Source organism: Gastrolobium bilobum, unplaced genomic scaffold (genome assembly GCF_033153095.1).
Source record: "Gastrolobium bilobum isolate Gb01-03AN ecotype WA unplaced genomic scaffold, APGP_CSIRO_Gbil_v1 utg11755, whole genome shotgun sequence".
NCBI classification, from domain to species: Eukaryota; Viridiplantae; Streptophyta; class Magnoliopsida; order Fabales; family Fabaceae; genus Gastrolobium; species Gastrolobium bilobum.
In genome coordinates, this window is record NW_026899932.1 from 79,000 (window position 1) to 85,680 (window position 6,681).

Genomic DNA, 6,681 nt, shown 5'->3' on the forward strand with positions numbered 1-6,681 from the left:
TTTAGAGACAACAGGGTGGTATGATAAACAGATAACAGTTTTAACAAAAGGAACGGATCCACTGTTCCATTCTTAACTAGTTGTGTTCTCAACTCAAGACTTAACCCTTCTGAATTTATTCAGGTCTCTTCACTGCCAACTCTGATTTCTCAACTCATGGACTAAATGACTCACAAGTTTTCATATTCCTATAGCTCCCTTGACTCCAACAGTTATTAAGCACAGAACCTTTAGGGAACAAGGTGGTTCTTTATTCCTAAGGTAACCAGTAAGATTGTTTCCATAATCTTACCTTCCTCCTATGATTAAGTTGTCTGAAATCTCTTCCTTGAGGAAGTTTCTTTCTCAGTTGCGTTCAATTTCCATTGATACCTAAATATTTAAAAACACTTAAATCATAGAAATACAAAAGGTTCAGTGCAAAAGTTTCAAACAGAGTTCATTAAGAATTTCACAACTTTTCTATTCCAAAATAACTTAGCCCATGGCTGAAAATACAAACATAGTTATCTCAATCTGAAGTCCCATGGACCTGAGATTCAAATTGAAGAGAACGATTGGAGGAGGAAAAAAATAACAGACTTATATTAATAAACACAAGTTGTGCACAACAATAAGAACAAAAGTGGAGAAAATGGATATTTGCTCGTGAGGAGTCTCAAATGATGATGGAGAATGGAGAAAAGAGTGTTGTCAGATAGCTACTGTTAAGAACTATACAAATTACAAAACAGAGACCTAAATTATGAAATCTATGGTCTTCTTTTTAAGGAACAATATGTTTTCTTCGTCTTTAACTCTTCTATTTATAGGTTAAGAAGGGTGGTGGAAAACTTGTGATTTCCACTAGCTTTTCCTTGCTTGTTATAGAGAGTCGGTGAACTGTTGTTCTGACAGATGAGGAAAGTTGTTTGAAGTGATAACTTGGGGTTAAATTTTGCCTTTTTGCTCTGAAATCCAAATGCTTTTTCTATCCTTTTAACAAATGAACATTCTTCCTACTCTGCTGTACATGCTCCTTGCCGCTTGATTACTGTGCACTCTATGCTTTTGGAAGATTCTTTTCAGGCTTTTTTCTACAAAGCAGTGGGTTAGGATAAGAGTAAACAGAGCAGATACAAAAATAAGTCAATTCGTTCCCTTTTTACTTTCTTTTATCAGCTGTTATGCTGGCATTCGTTCCCTTTCTAGTATTTTCATTCTTATTGTGTGGGAATGTCTTTTAGTAGCAAAAATGGATGGCAGGTTATGGAATAGATGAGCTTTTATCAATAAAATCAGCTCATATGGGAACAAATTTTTGTTCCATCAGGCTGCTTCAAAGAGAATATTCAAAGGCCGAATTCTCTAAACACTCATAGAACTAGGTAGGTGTTTTGGGCCAAAATGAACACAACACGGTTTTGGTTTAAACCAAAGGTTGACGGTTCAAGGCATTACATCCATCGATTGACTGAGTAAATCCAATTAGTCTCATTAGGGAAGGTTCAAAGCAAAAGTTAACTTTCTCGATGTCGTTGTTTTCTCGTTGGAGGATCGCACATTGCGTACAAGACCATTTGCATATAATACAACAGTCGAACTTATTCATATGTGAAATTTTTAGAAACCATGGGTGATGAATAAGAAGTTAAAAATGGAGTAAGTGAAAGGGATAGAGGAAGTGAGGGGGTTTTTGAAGTCCGATATAGGAGAGAAAGGGAGGAGGAGAAGGCTTTATAAGACCTAGCCTCACTCCCCTTGATTTCCCTGTGGGGAATCTCACTTTTGTAAAGGGGTTGAACGTAGGTGATGTTTGGTTCACCACACGCATGTGCACGTGTCATTGACTGTTTGGCCAGCTCGGCACGACACGGCCGCCGGCCAGCGAGTAGAAAAATAATTTGGTCCAAAATGCCCTTGTCCTTATTGGAAAATTCCATAGTTGTCCCTAATGACCCCAACGATTTTCCCTTAAACTGTTGCAACTCCTCATTGTTTCCGAACCAGTTAGACGCGACCATTTGCTAGTGTCTTTTCTGAACCGACCGGAAATAACTATTCTCTGATGTCATTTCATCGTCGAATCGGTGTGTTTCCAGCGATAATTTAGTATCTATAAATACGATGAATCTGTTTCCAGTGTCATTTCGTCGAACCTGTGTGTTTTTAGGAAATAATCTCAATTTCTGATCCTATACCAACATTTTGTCATTCAATTGTGTCCGTTGGAGTTCTTGATCGGTAATGTCATTGTTCTTAAGATGAATCTTTTTTTCCCTGGGAGGCTATTGTCCGCTGTTCTTCGGAACCTATGGATGAGGCAAATTCACTTTAAGGGAACAACTTCTATTTGGTTCAAATTTTTTGTACATTTGTAATCATTTACAGCGTTGCTCCTCTGTTAGATGTTCTTGTTTCTATACTATCTTAATTTTAGATTAATCTTCACAGGTTCTTTGTTTCTTATACTTTATTTAATGATTTACACACACTGTCACTAACAACTATGCCCTCCCTTCTAGAAAACATTTCATTAGTCACCATTGTTGTTATTCACTAAGGCATTGACCTTCCCATACTAGGATTCTTAGGCTGGCACGTAAAGTAACAATCAATCGTATTATTAGTTGCACATCTTATTGATTTTCACACCTCATATTAGTAACATGTGTGGAACTTAATTTTATCATATTTTGTACAGTTGTAACTTGTAATAGTTGGCCTATTTGTTTACTTTTCCTTTGATTTCCCATAAAACAAAAAAACAAAGAAGAGACCAAGAGAGAGGGGACATTGACCCATGACTTAGAGACACAATTATGCCATGTGACTTAATCATATAAGAGGTGCTATGATCTTTGGGTTTAAAGGCATCCATTCCTACGATGCCTTTCACCTAAAGTGCTTTTTTTCTCTTCAAAATCATTACATGTGCCATAATAACCTAAATAATTAAATTACAATAATTGAAAATTAATGCTTAAATGGAGGATTAAGTAAGTGAAAATCATGAGTCAAGGGTGAAGTCCCCACCGGGGTAAATTGAAATTTGGCAAAAACTACCTGACTTTGGGCTAATTTTGTGAAATACACTCCACCTAAGCCCATAAAATTTGGGAATCAAATTAGAAAGAGACTAATTAGATAAAAAAATCTAATTATACGAAAAAATTCACTTTTTGGGACAAAAGTGCAATTAGTGAGAGTTTCCAAGTAAAAATGCAATTACATAAAAATTTCCCGAAACTTTAAAATACTGTAGTGTAATACTATTAAATGATTTGAGTGAATGTTAAAATAAATGTTAGATGGTCAAATTCACGGATCTGAGGAGATTGGAGACAATTTCATTAAGAATAACTTTGTAATTTACCTAGTAAAAAGTTAACTTTTGGTCAAAACTCACTTAAATGAGTTAAACACTTAATTTTCTCCACTTCTCTTCATCTTTCTCGTTAGAAAACAACCACAAACAGTGAACAACCCTCTCCTCTATGGAAATATAAGCTTCAACACACATTTCATGATTTACTCACCAAAACACCAAAGTCCCAACATGAAAGTTGTTAAGAATCATCTTGTGAGCAAAACCCACTAATCAAAACCCTTGGAGAAGCATTGTGTGAGGAGAAAACTCTCCATTAAAGTGGCGACATCTTTGTGTTTTTAGAGCTAGGAGAGTGCTTTGATCACTTTAAAGCTTAGGAAAGCATTTCCTTGGGTTTGCTAAGTGATTTGGAGGTAAGAAACCTAACTTTTCTTAGATGTTTAAGATGATTCAAAATCTAGGGTTCATTGATGAATAGTAACCAACATTTATTGTGATTGGATTTTGGCTTTGGTCCATTGAAAAGATGTGATTATGAAGTGTATACGAGGAAGGAAAAATCATGAAAACATCACTTAGAGCATGTCAAAATTTTGGTCATATGAAAAGTATGTGTTTGATGATGGTTACCATGGTTGATGATGTGGTGATGTAAATGAATCTTAGTGTCTTCACAAAATATGTTAGGAATATATTCTTGACGAAGGAAAAATGTTAAAAACACCATTTGGTTCACTTTTGAGAATTAGTCTATAACAAAGTGTTGGATACTTGTGTGTTAAGACTTGGAATGGAATTGAAATGATGTTTTCATATTTGCTTGATGTTATAGTTTGGATTTTTCAAGTACTGAGAGTATTGATATTGATACATCTCAAGGCAAGAGATTCTAACATGACATGAGACATGCATTGCTTTCATTTGAGATTTATGTATATCTGTGTGAGATGACTGTCATTTGGATACATTACATTATGTTTATATTTGATGAGAGCATAGGGGTTGTCTATGTCAATTTGGAAATAATCTTGTTTAATCTTGTATAAATTATGTCATTTGAATGTTGGTAAATAATGATCACTTGATGTAATGATATAATTAACTCTCTTATATAGGCTAAGTGGTTAAAGCCTTGAAATAGATTATGTTATGTATGATACAAGAATGAAGGTCTGTTAGTTGAATTGAAAGGAAATTGTGTGGGGTTAAATACACCCTATATACAGCAAAACAAGGCTGATATGACCCCTATCCAAGGAGTAATCAGATAAGTATTTGATTACTGTCGGGCAGAAACGAATTTGTTCCTACTACCGTCACGGTCACTACCACTACCATCACCATGTCACTGCCACCATCATGCCACCACCGTCATCGCTACCATCACCACGCCATATGGAAAGAAAAGCGATGATTCCAAAAAAAAATTATGCTTAATAGAAATTATTTTTTATTATATTAATAGTTATGTTATCAAATGCAATTCTCATTCTAAGAATAAAAAAATAATATGTTATCAAACACATTTTTTTTCCAGAATTTGTTCCGGGGCACAAAAATAGAAAAGAATTATTTCTTTTAAGAAATAGTACTAGGAAATAGAATGATTGTCATGTGTCATGTACACCCATAATCTTCCCAAATTTATAAAATTTTTACAAATTTTGACTCCGAAACTATTGACTTCTCCCTAACTTCAATGTTTCTTCTAGATTTTTTTTGATACAAGTGAGAATTATACATACAACCTACTCAAATCCCTCGCTGTTAGACCAAACCTAGTCACTTAGGTGGTGTTTGGTTTAGGGGAACCAAAAATTTCCCCATGCAAATGAACATGGTGATCTAGGAATTACACGTTTGGTAGAGGGTTTCTTGCAAGTTCCCCAGCTTTAGCAAATGCATAGCATTCCAGCATTTGGTCATACTTAGCCAGGCAACGTCACTGTTTGCAAAGCGAAGTTGGGGGTGGGTTTGTTGAGAAAGCCGTGTAAGTTGCAATTTGCACAAATTTTGCAGACGAAAATACCCTCTGAAACTTGAGAAGATATTTTTATCGTCCTTGTGTGGTCAGCAAAGCCCGTGTGTATTTCTCAGTGCAGAAGCTAAAAATTCCTTGTGATGGGTTGAAGAGCAAATCTTCAGACGGTGAGGCTTGATCGGACAAACATTGCATGTTGGTTCTGACGAGACTCTTGCTTTATGTGGTTGACAGTGTCCAAAGGTAAGCATCGTTGAACAATGGTTCCTTGTATTTGGGAACCATTTCCCGAACTATCGACCTGACCCTTTCCCTCTTTGTTTATGTTGAGGTGACAAAATGCATGGACGATCGAACCAGTGGTTTTGTCGGACCGGAGTTTGACGTTTGTATCTTGCTATTTTGTAGATCCTGCATCCTTAGTTAACCGTATCTAGTTGCACAGGGGAGACTCGTGAGACACATACCATTACTGACCGTTTTTACTTGCTGTCCACCGTAGATTTGTTTGTGGTTAACTCCGATCGGGTAAGTATTTCACGGGTCATTACCTATGAGAACCAGTTTGGGTTTTATTTAGATACAGGGGATTGGTAAGGTAATGTTTATATCAGTTATGGTCTGTTAGGAAAGGATACAACTTTGACAGATGTTTTCATGCAATGCAATGATCAGCGAAAGAAGTGTATGCTGGCTGGGTTGTTGTCTAATTCTCTATAAACGGGTTGTGCAGAATTTTTTGGTGTGTATGTGTATATAACCATACAGATGGTGGTACCTTTTGGTGTGGTTTGACGTGCTTTTGGGAGAAGCTACATACTTTCAAATATTTAAATTGCAACAAGTCAGAAAAATAGAGCTTGCCTGGTTGGGAGAACATGAACACTGCTACTCAGTTTTTTTGTGGATGCAGGAACACTATTGTCATGTTTGCTCAATTAGGAATCGTATTAATCAATTACTGTTTTAACAATAGGTGCTATTGCTTAAGGATATGCTGGTTAGGTAAATTATGATGCTTTTGGAGAGTGGTTTGTAGGCCTGGCCAAGGGAATATGAGTAACATGTTCATAGTCATGCTTACAGCAACACTTTGGGTATTGCATCACTCAGAATCGGTAGATGCTCTTTAACTCAAAATTTTTTGTTTCTGGTTCCAAGAAGGACATAAATGAAAAGGTATGCTAAATTTTGATTGTAGAAGCTCATTCTCTAATTATATTTAAACTGTTTATTAGTTTCTGTTATGCACTATGTTTATAAACAGACTGCAAATAACATTGAATTGTTCCTTTCGATTTAACACTCCAATTACTGACTACAAACATTGAATGCTGCGAGTGTATGGTTGGAAAGATACCATTCCTGAATGCTACTGTTTTTGAAGCAC